Below are 11,936 nucleotides of genomic sequence, written 5' to 3'. Positions count from 1 at the left end.
CAAAGTAAACGCGACAGCTGGATCGAATCAATCGATTACCCCAAGAAATTTCTCAAGGGTTACCCGGATCATCCCTTAATCGAATTTCGCGTATACGCATAAAAGCGTTATCTAATCGTCTTAGCTTGTGTCCGCGGAGATAAGAATTCGAAAATTGTAAAAAAAAATCATTCCAAACCTCCCACGAAAATCCCATGCCGAATCTGAAAGCGCTGTATGGCGATGTACAGAGACACCCTGTTTTTTTGCTCCATGTCCTGCAAAGCGATGCGTATCAGTTTCAAGAGCCGAACAAAGTGACAGAAAAAACGTCACAGGCGTTACGTAAAAACCGTGCCAAGTAAAGCTGAGTATCTCGAGAGAAATTTCACGTGACTTTCTCAGATTTCGGTTTACCATTAAACCAGAAAACCAGTATCCACCCGAAAGTGACGTTAGACTGCTGCGGTAGCACGAACACGTACGTAGCCAATATGGTCCAGGTGTTCACGCAGCATACAGAGAGCCTTCCAGGATCGACCTAGAAGCTTACAGCTACTAACTTCGAGCTTTCAGCCCCCCCCCCCGCCCCTCGACCAGAGCTTTCTATTGGCATAACCTTTATCTTCAAGAAGCCCCTCTCGACGTACAGTAAAACAGAACGATTCCTCCGAAGCGTCTTCGACTGTCCAACCGGAAGTTACGTGTAAGACTCATCGGAGCGAAACGACTAGAGTCGAGTATCGCGCGTATCCCCTCTCAAGGAGACGTCGTCGTGAAAGATATTTCCCAAGTTCTCAGAAGCTTATATCTTTCGGACTCGCTCGAGCTTCCATACGCGTAGTACGCGTACCATAAAAACCGTAAAAGTTTTCATCGTCGGTTACCTTTGATCGCGTATTTCCCTAACCTGATAAAGGGGACAAGGAATAGGAGGAAATGGGGGGGGGGGGAAAGAACCAAAATTTTTTTTTCCCCTGTAACGAGAAAATAATCGAGGGGTAGGTAAGGAAAAATCTATTCCATAAAAGTCAGCAGTTGTTACACCAGGATATTTCCCTGGATACTCCAAAGGCGTAATATTCATTCTCGAATGAGTTTCAAGATCGTTACCGTCTTGAATAGCCCAAGTTCCGCTTAGGGAAATCACGCGTGTACGGATCGACCTTACTTTGCCAGTCGGCTGGTTGAGGTTCAAAGTTTCTAGAGAAAAACGAGCGAATGGAGTCATAAGGCTGAGATGTGTATATGGCTCGTGGGATATATACCGGGTGTGAAAAAAAGAAAAAGGTAAAGAGCCAGGAAATAAGCGTTCACGCTGTTGAGAAATTTATTTCTCTTGAGTTCGAAGTTTGGCTATACATGGGAAAATTGTCTTGAAAATGGGTTCCACGATCTTCGATCGATCCTGCGCCAGGGAATTCACTCGGACAATGCAGCGCGGAGACGATTTAGCCATTTCCTACGTGTACGGATTGGGTCCCCCCCCCCCACCTCTTACTCTACTTCCGCCTCCAGCATCCAGCTGGCATTCAAGCTTTACGCAAACTGAATTATATCCGTTCGCTTTGAGCGTATCATCTCCTTGTGCATATTCGTCCGATGCCATTGTCTCGATTACCTGAATGTCAATTAGATCGCTAATTGGTCACAGCCGAGGATTCGCCGTGTATTTAGCCGAGTTACGAATACACAAAGATATTTGTATTCGCAAGATAATATGATATACGCGCTTCGAGAGAGGTAAGGACTTTTTTTTTATACGTATAATCAAAGCACAATCGATTGTCGTCGATCGCTCGATATCTGGACTTCGATATATCGAAATAGGCTTTCGTCATAGAGCCAACTTCATGCGACGTTACACAGTTGCCGCACGCGACAAGGCACGCGTATACGTGCTGGAAGCAATTTGCAGAGGGTTGGCTTTTACACGATATCAGAAATCTACCCTTTGGCGGGAGCACCAACAAAAATAAACCAGGTTCGCGGACCGTCTAATCCGACAATTTACAATGACGAGGAGAGAGAGAGAGAGAGAGAGAGAGAAGGGAGACTCGGAGCACCTGATTCTCCTCTGTGAAAATCTAAGGACTGCCCGCGGCAAGGACTTCTCGCGTACGGAGTCTATATTAATACAGTGAAATTATAAAGCAGCCGCGACTTCCAACCGTCCCTGGAGCGATAGAATCTTTTTTGCGTGCTAGCAACACTCGAGCGGTGTTATCGTCGGCGGTCGGCGCCACTTTCCGAAATAACGCCGAAGGCAAAAGAAAAGAGGACAAGGGAAGAAAGATAATTGGAACGTCCAGGCTGCCAACCGCCCCCTGACAAATCCGTAGCTCCCTAAGAAAATACACGTCAAGGGGCCTAACGTTACGTCATTACAAGCACCAAAGTACATTGGCACGATATGTATATCGTACGGGTATACCCGTATCGTTAGTTCCAAAAAAAAAGGGGCTTGAGGGCGCATCTCGAATTATCGATATATCGATCCCGTCGCTCAAGCGGTTATTTCAAAAGATACATAAATAGCACCATAACCTCCGTCCAGCCTGCATACGAGTATCCAGCGAGGGTATCGAAATACAATTTTTCACTCGCTCCCATCGCCTCGCCTCTTTAATCGGGTTAATATCAACGAGCCAGCATATTTCAAATGATTCCTTCAACCGACTCTCGTATCCGGTCATAGTTCACGTAGGAGCCGTTTAACGCGCTACTCTCTCGACGCAATCGATCCCCACTTTATTTTGGCAGCCTCGAAGGGAGCACGCTTCTTTCACCAGCTACTTGACCTCAAATGAGTGGCATCTCGCGTCCCGGCCAAAAGTCAAGTCTATTGTTGGAAGCTGCGCGAAGCCATCGCAGCCACGGCTGATTCACTGTTAAATCTAATTAGATGCATTATCGAAATGTATTTAAAAGTAAAAAAGAAAGATGGCGCCACTTCACCTACTACATCCCGTAGCCTTGACTCTTGAACTTATCTCAACGCTCTCTTCCGCTTCCCTCCCTCCTTTCGTTCTCCAGTTCGGCTCCTTCGAGCGCGGAGGAAAAAGCCCGTCTAACCCAAGATTAATCTGCTACTTATTCCGGCTCACCCTATGCACCCTATTCGCGTAATCTGTATAGCTATGTATATATGTATATTAACGGTGTACAAGCGAAATACTGTATATCGGTAGGTGCGAATATTCTTTATTACACTCTCTCCTCCTTCCTACTGCTCCTTACTCCTATTTCACCGACTCAACCCCACTCCTATATATATATACACGCTTACACGTTTTTTCAAACTGAAAGCGATTATTTCGCGCGAACAGCTACGACCGTATCCTCGCACCCCGTGCTTGGCGCGGGGAGAAATGGAGAGAAGAAAAATTACGTAATAATCAGTTTGCTCGCTGAACTCGTGTCTGGATCGTTCCGTATCGGCCTGTATGCCGGCCCGATTTTCTCCTGTGTATAGCCGCTGCTTTATACACCTAGAACTCCGGCAGGTATATTCTAATCTGTGTCTGTTTATCCGACTGTTACTCTCGTACGGGTATCAAGTGAGTAGCCGTGTTTCGTAGCTGGAAATGAGAAAAGTAGACAATGGAGAGTGCAGTCTTGTCAGCGGAGGACACAGAGCGTGAATACGTTGTATCCGCCATGTTGAATCGATTTGGATATCCGTAAAGCGTACGAGTACGCGTTACTACGTACTTGCACAACCATAGAATGTAGCAGGACATACGTGTAGCATGAGCCATTGTGCGTTCGCTGGTAATTGGAATGTTTTTCAGTTTCATCGAGGATCGGAAAAAAAAAAAAAAACGAAGAAAATACAAAGCGTGCGTAAAAAATAGAACAGTATTGAAACGCAGTTACTCGTATGCCAAAAGGGGAGGAAAAAAAAATTAAATCGTACCCGGATATAAAAAACAAAAAATGTCGAGCCTGTTTTCACCACGCTTACAGTCCCTAATATTTTCTACTAGTATTAAACTCGGCAATCCCCTCTCCCTTGGCTGAAATTCACTCGCCAACCCTCTACAGTGTGCAGCGAGCTTTACAATTGCAGTGTGCATGCTCGTTCAAACTGAAAATACATCCATTAGGTGATTAAAGACGCGAAGTCATCCAACGTACCGCGACTATGTGTGGTGCAGGTATACGTATACGCGCGCACCACCCCCGATCCACCCCTTTGCTGTGTTTCGTGGAACTCGTGTCTCTTGTAGGAGAAAAAATAAAAGCGTTTGCAAGAAAAATTCTCCCCGAGTTCTCTTACTTTGTGCTTTGTGTCTGCGGCCATTGCGACATGCTACTTCGAGATTGAGAGGAGATTGAGAGTTTGATGGAATTTTTCATATACCTAAATACGTTCTCTGTGACGGTTTCAATTCGTTGGGGAATTGAAAAAAGTTTTTAGGATTTTTAGAAAAATTTTGGAAATTTTATTAATTTTTCTTTCCCCTCCAACCTTTTTTTTTACGAAAATTATAATCGAGCATTCGGATGGACGATGCCGTGAAAAAGATTAGACGGGGCACGTCGCGACGATCGTTTCTCACGACGTCGGGACGCCGTAAATATACGGAACAGTAGCTTGCAAGTCGTCAGTGAAATTAATTAATCCGTGTCTAACGAGGGTAAGTTCGGGCGAATTTTGTTTTTTTTATTCTTGGGAGTTTGCGTTTATTGGAACAACCTGCGCGGTTGAGATGAAAAGAGGTATTAATCGACCGATCAGAATATTGAACGATCGACCTATCTAGGGAATTTTATGTCCCTTTGTTACCCTCTCCGTCGTAAGCCATACGTTTCTTATATTGCGCTAACAGGTGTGACCGTGAATCTGGGGATTTTTTACTTTTGTCTCATAGTAACTTTCTATATGATGGACTATCGCAATATAATTAAATAACCCAGCTGTACGAATTGAGCTTTGTCAAATATTAACGCGAGTACCACCGATACTTTTTTTTTTTACCACCGAATCACGCGGACGTTACAATTACGTGGTTGTTAAAAAAATTTACAACACCGAAAAACACGGCTAACTTTTGTAACTTTTTTACAAAAGCTCAACTATTATAAACGATGCAATTTTCAGCTGTCCGGTGCTCAAAGGCGTACTTGCAATTAGATAAACGTAAGACGGGGAAGGACGTCAGGCGTATGTAAAGGGGGGTGAAGCGGAAGATTCGAAATAGGGATGACTACCACTTTCCAGCAAGGTGTATAAGCAACTGTCGTCCCAGCTTCTGATAATCGCTTTAGCACGTATATTTCGACTATAAATTGCCGTCGCAGTCGCCACCCTTATTAACGCGCCTGTGTGTACCTAGTCGCCTTATTCCCGCCAGGCTGAGCACAAGCGTCTCTTCTGGGCCGGATGGAGGTTGGTAAGGTGAAGATAGATGCGCCGTAGTACGAGGATAGGAAATTTAATGTCTCAAATAAAGTTGGCATACGCGGGGGGTTGATTTTGAAAAAAATTTCTTACGCTGCTATCCAGGGGTGGTTCGGTTGCCTTTTTTCGATTGGACTGAAACGATATGACTGAAAGTTACTTCCGTATTATGCATTTATATTTTTATGTCTACTTTGCATATTTTATTTTTCCTTTTACGTGTGGAAAGTACCGTAGCTGGTCTTCGCCGATCTTGATGAAACCTGGCAGGCAAGTAGAGCATCTCGAGATATGAAAATATAACACGTGAAACGTAACGTAAGAATAATTTTACTGACTGAACGGAGTTACCTTGTAAGGACGAAGACCGAACGTAACGAGCGAAATATTAATCACGTTAATTGGATTAATTTACATCATGGTAAAATCATTTTACAAAGAAATAGAAAAAATTTGGATTTATCGTCGAGTATGACACAAATGGAGGACGGTGTAGCGTAAAAATGAAAAGTTCGTTGTTTAACACTTACTTTTGAACTTAAGATAGCCGTATGATCTGTCAAATTATTTATGTACTAATATGTTAAGTTATGTCAATATATTTTATAGAAGCTTCAATGCTAACAAATTTACACTGTTTCACTTGTTATTGAAATTATTGCTTTGTTTACATTATCTCATTTGAATTCCGCAATCTGAACAGATAATTGAGAGTCGATATTGGCTTTGTTTTGCGTTTTACAAATGTGATTCATCTATTAGTCATAATTTCACGATAATTCCGTTACCAACCAAGAAAAGCAATATAAGGAAAATCGTCATGTAAGGTTCGATGTAAAATGTGGTTCTACGCGTCTGTCATAGAAATATGGTCGAATTTCGGGAGCAACAGTGGAGGGTGTAATTTTCGACTAAAAAAACGTTTAATTAAAATTATTTTGACGTGTTATCAAAATCATGCAACTTTTGTCTGAAACATTTTTTTGTACTTCTCAACGGTAATCGGCCCTATATAAAATTCATATTGCACCTGTAAACGGGTATTTGACCCGGTAGAAGATAATATGGGCAGCTAATATTGCACGGGTGTTCATGTCTTGAGACGCTTTACTTGACTACCAAGTTTCATAAAAATTAGCAAAGGCAACCTTGAGTACTTCCCTTGTTAGATGGTGGTACGGCTACTTTCCTACTCACGATGGCTTAGCATCCAGCTCAAAACCTTTTAATGCCTCTTTCCCCGGATAGAAGGTTAACAAGATGAAGTGCCGGAAAATCCTGGATGAAAGTTTTTAGGCTTCATTTGCCCGTGGAAGCTTTTTTACATTCGCTGTACCAGATACTCTCAAGCGCGCTTCGTTCTGTACGCCAGGCTAATCCAGCAATGAGTCAATGTTCTATAGGTACTGCGTAAGACTGATGGTACTTTAAGGTAATCTCTATGTACTGTGTTACACTTAGGTTAGTAGCTGCTGACGTAGGTAGCTTACCGTTGCTAATCTAGATAAGTGAGCTTATCGTAAATTTATTCGGAAGTTTCGGTCAAGACCTGCGAAAGCCCGTAGAGAGATTTTCTTTTAGAAATAACGTTTTTCTGAACTTGATAAATCAGACACGGATTTAGTCACTTTTCGTTGTATTTGTTCGTATTCGAGTTTCATGTAGATTTTACAATAGAAAAAAAAATATTTTTAGCCAACGCCAACCGAACCTAACCTTTATTCACTGATTGATATAACACTAGACTTCACTATGAAGGTAGCCCTGTGAATTATTTATGATTATCCTCAAAGATAAATGCCTACTGTTCATGAGGAATTTATAAAGAACGAGGAAACTCGGAGAACTTGGCTAAGAAAGGCGGAAGATACAAATCTACAAATCGATGAGATAACAGAAAGTAGAATAAAGCATCGTTACGACTCATTCAAGGCTTTTCTTCCATAGAGAAGTTCCTTCTTTATCGTTATAGAAAATATTCCACTAACCAGAAGTTGAGCTCGTGCTTACTTGTAAACCCCCAAGAAGAACGATACGCGTATAGCCCTGAGTTGCAGTAAAGTAATTCGACGCTAGAAATATGTCAGCCACGACTACGATCATCCATAAGGATAATCTTAACAGCGACGTGTCCAATACTCGTGGTCCAATTAGAGATTATTAATTACCAAGTGCATGAGTGGCGCCAATTAATACGTTCACCCTATGCGTCTAAACAGTCTAGATTCAACGATTAATTTCACCTCCGACACGAGGACATAACTTGTTAGGACACGTGACGCACCGTAGAAATAACAAGTGAAATCGCCATTAGTAAATTTCGATTGCTTGTGAGTAATGAAGAAAGTGAGTTTAATTAAATTTCTGTAATTAATATAAAAGTTACTTACGCAATCGTAATTTCTTGAGCCAGAGAAACGTTCGGTCGACATCAGGCGTCTCACGAACCGTCGGGAGCGATTGTGGCACTATTTATAAATGTCACGATTTTTTATAATTCTCAGAACAGTCACTGCACTAAGAAGCCACGAAATCTCTTTATGTGATGTTCAAGTGTCGCATCGAGCTGTTTTTCAATAAAATTGTCGACCGGTGATTGTTATAAATAGTTAACGCGTATCACTGACTATTTTAACACACATCCAATGTAATACAAGCATACTAGTGGCTGGTCAAACATATTTGTTATAAGACATTCTAAGTCCGAGCTCACAACGTTCAGATAATTTACACTCGAGTTTTCACGCTCCAGTGAAATATTCCCCGAATGACTTAACCGTATTCGAAATTTTCCGTTGACCGTACGACCGATTGGTAGTTCGCTCCTGACAACGGCCGGTGTTATTTTATTTAAATAAATATCAGTCCTCACTAAAAGCCCACTAACACCAATCTCAATACCGCGAACTTCAAGTCTCTACTCAGGACCAACTGGCCTGTCAAATTTTAAGCATACAATAGGTTTTAAATAAAGACGCGAGCAATAAATAACGACGATTTTCTTCCCTCTGGCGTCACTCATCAGTACTATACTAGCGCCTCCTATACCCGTACTATACTAGTACCTGCATTCTAAAGCAGCTTGGAATAGTCAGCACTGACAAAATCGACAGGAACCCTGCAAGTTTGATATATCTAATAGATATCTCTACGAATCATATATACACGGTGTCTCGAATGTTCACAATATTAGCTACTTAGACTCTTCGATAGTATGGATAAAATTTTTTGTTTAAAAAGCGTCTGCGCAGGACTCGACCTACATCCGTTCGCAGCGACGGTCGCCGGCACACTGTGGTCTCGTTCACAATTCTCCTACCCGATACGATCCTTCTTCGTGTGTGCCTTCCTCTTATTTCCATTGAGATCGCGCCTCGAGTTGACCTATCGATTACTATAATAGCTTCTGTCCTTGACCTCCGTCCAAGTATGATATATTAATTATTTCCACTACAAGATTTCAAAACTTCCTGGTTAGAAAAATTCGAGCTTTCTGCCGGCAATGGAATTACATGAATTTTCAAACTTTTTCGTTTCCGTTATAACTTGGCGGGAGGGTTTTTATCTTTGTGGAGCTTCTTCTGAGAGATCATTTTAACGACCCGAATCGATCCTGCATGTATTTTTTTAACTTTGAAAAGTAATAATCTGTGTTCTACATTTTTTTAAATTGTGTGTGCCTACGTTGCTCATGTACCTTTCGTGGTAAAGGTGAGAAAGCTCATTTCTCACGAAAGTTTAATTAGACTTTCGTGACTGGAAGTGAACTCGCGTTCAGGTTTCTTTGGGAAGGTTCGTTATAAAACGTTCCTATTTACTGACAGCACGTGGGCCGTTTAATACGAGAACAGGACACGAGATCACAGAATGATTTCAGTTGGACTTTATAGAGACTGTACACGCTGTACTATTAGTATGAAAAATATGAGCATTAAAAATATTTTTTTTTAAATTAACGCTATTCGACGCGACATAAATTATCTTAAAAATTTCACAAACTTTTTTAATGTGTCTAAGAGGCTCATGACAGATACACTTTAAGTAAGACACCCGATAGATATTGGACGTGTTCGGCAAATCGATTTTTTATTCAGCTCAGTGCATCGGACGATACGGTTTTTGAAGTTCCGTTTTATTTTCTCTTTTTTTTTTTTTCTTTTATTATCCGATTCCACGCCAACCCAACGGGACGAAATTTTCACTGCTAGACTGAACCGTTCGCGAAATATCCCCGGCCCATTTCCATCCATTTGCCATTGATTTTAATTACGTGAACTCGACGTGATTTCAGGGTGCTGGTAATACCCTGAAATTTGCTCTAGAAAAATACATGCCAAATCAAACCCACGCTGTTTCTTGATTCCCACATCTTTTTTTTTAATGAAAAATATATTTATTTCCATAACCAATTAAAATATCCAATGAACTTATACAAATACCTTAAACATTTAATTTATTGCACACAAATATGAATCATGTATCCCATACATGCAGCTATCTCTGTTCCACAATCTTTTTTTTTCACTTTTGGGAGGCGTATGCCACTCGCTGGCTTTTGGTCTAAAAATAATTTCTCACGAGACAGTTCGTCCCGGGCGATCACCGATTAAATGTCAGGTTAAGTGATTAAACAATAAATTTCGAAGAAATATTTTCAATGAACAATACACTCGTATAATAATAATAATAATAATAATAAAAAATAATATTTATCGTACATAAAATTCACAGCTCTTACGTCACTTATGTTTATCACCCCAACACGTGTATACACTATCACTCATTAATATTCTATACAATATTTTGTTACACTTTTCAGATATATACACGGTGTTAACGAAATGCACACTCGCGAAATTGCATTGACTTAAGTATCATTTCTGACAGCAAGACCAATAAACAATACGATGGAGCGAGAGGCCACGTTATTAAACAAAGATCAAAATTTCTGAACGACCAAATTTGATTACGCTACTAAACGAAAGGTCAAAGTTCGTATACTTAGCGAAATTGAATAATACCCTCGTTAATTTCGTTAAACATGCAATACGAGGTCTCGTTCCGTAGTCAATAATATAAACTTTAAGTAACTACGATAATTACGTTTAGCCCTTATAATTAGCATTCGGATATCTAACGAGCAAGAATGATCGTCATTCACATCACGTTATTAATATAGAATAATCAGCTACATGCCGGAACTTAATACTTGTCATTGGCAAAGCAAGACAGTATATACAGACATATAGACGTTCAAAGCTCGGAATTTATGGTTAACAACTATATTGTTCAGAACAATGGAACTCGAATGGAACAATGTACGCCTCGAACGTATACGCTTCTAGAAGATTTGACATCTAACGAGATGCTGCGCCATGTATCCAGCATCAGCGAAATAGTTATTGTTCTCTGCAAGTCGAACATCTTCGTGCTTGGAATTCGAGTTTAATATTCAATAAAGCTTATAAAAAAGCTAAGACCTTATAACGAGTCTCGCGTAATTCCGGGGCTCTTCGCTTATGACGTCATCGTTTGATTATTTCGAGGAACCTTAAAAAAGAATTCAAGATTATATTACTTAAGGTAAAATTTGAATACGCGTTTCTGTGATAAAGGGTGACTCTAGCTGTTAATTATATCTATATATAGGTATCTGACCACGGGTACGGTTATCGGAGGCTTTTCTTCAGGGTTTTCATTTACTACTGGATTTTTATCCTACGCGTAATATGAAGACAAAACGATTATGGTTTCACACAAAAATTATCTGTTTACAAGGTAATTCGTTTTTTGATAATACATACAACGATCCTTATAACCTATAAAATATATTTTTGTCATTTTCTTCTATGGACCTTCATCTTTTTCATTTATTTCAAATTTTTACTCATATTTAAGCAGACTTTTCATTTCTCTGATTTACCCGTATCCGGTAAATCTTAGTGGGTAATATTTCAGATTGAAATCGTATGATTTTTCTATATCGTGCTATAGTCCCTTTACCTGACATAAATTCCTATAAGAAAACTTTACGTATCGATCGCGTTACAAAGTTTTCGTCGTTCAGACTAATTCAAAGCCCCGTACGTATAATTTCCATATAGAGTTAATACTTGAACATGTGTATGGTGCTTAAGGCACGTGCACGTACAATGTACAAGTTTGTTCACTGAGTAGCCGAAGGTATTGTATATCGTATACTTACCCAAGTGGTGCATCTAGCCCAACCGAGAAGTACGGTAATAGATTTCGTAATACTATAGCCTTGGCCATAGTATATACCTAGATTGATACTCCATAATTAATTAAACAGTATTAATTAGTACAATGTAATTACATAACCCCATTGTACCAAAGACCATTTACTCGTATAATAAACGAATGTAGATCACTGACTGGTGCAAGAAATTTATAAATATAATGAAAAAAAATTCAATGCATATTCCCCGCTGATGCATCCCCTGCACCTGCAGTTGATGGAACGCGAGGGACGTCATAATTCACGCTAAGCAAAATGCACCCCTATAAGTTTCGCGATACCCCCCCCCCC

The 11,936-nt window shown here is 40.4% G+C and overlaps 1 protein-coding gene across 1 annotated transcript in view; it reads right to left on the bottom strand.

Annotated features, from left to right (window-relative positions):
• Nucleotides 1–8,667, bottom strand: part of LOC107272028 (octopamine receptor Oamb) — a 48,503-nt gene extending 39,836 nt beyond the window's left edge. The window contains exon 1 of the mRNA XM_025089289.1: nucleotides 7,777–8,667. The gene's annotated coding sequence lies outside the window, so the exon portion shown is untranslated. The remainder of the gene's footprint in view (nucleotides 1–7,776) is intronic.
• Nucleotides 8,668–11,936: the final 3,269 nt, after the last annotated feature.

The sequence above is a fragment of the Cephus cinctus genome, unplaced genomic scaffold (assembly GCF_000341935.2).
Source record: "Cephus cinctus unplaced genomic scaffold, Ccin1 Ccin1_scaffold1097, whole genome shotgun sequence".
NCBI classification, from domain to species: Eukaryota; Metazoa; Arthropoda; class Insecta; order Hymenoptera; family Cephidae; genus Cephus; species Cephus cinctus.
This window is presented reverse-complemented; position numbering and strand designations above follow the sequence as displayed.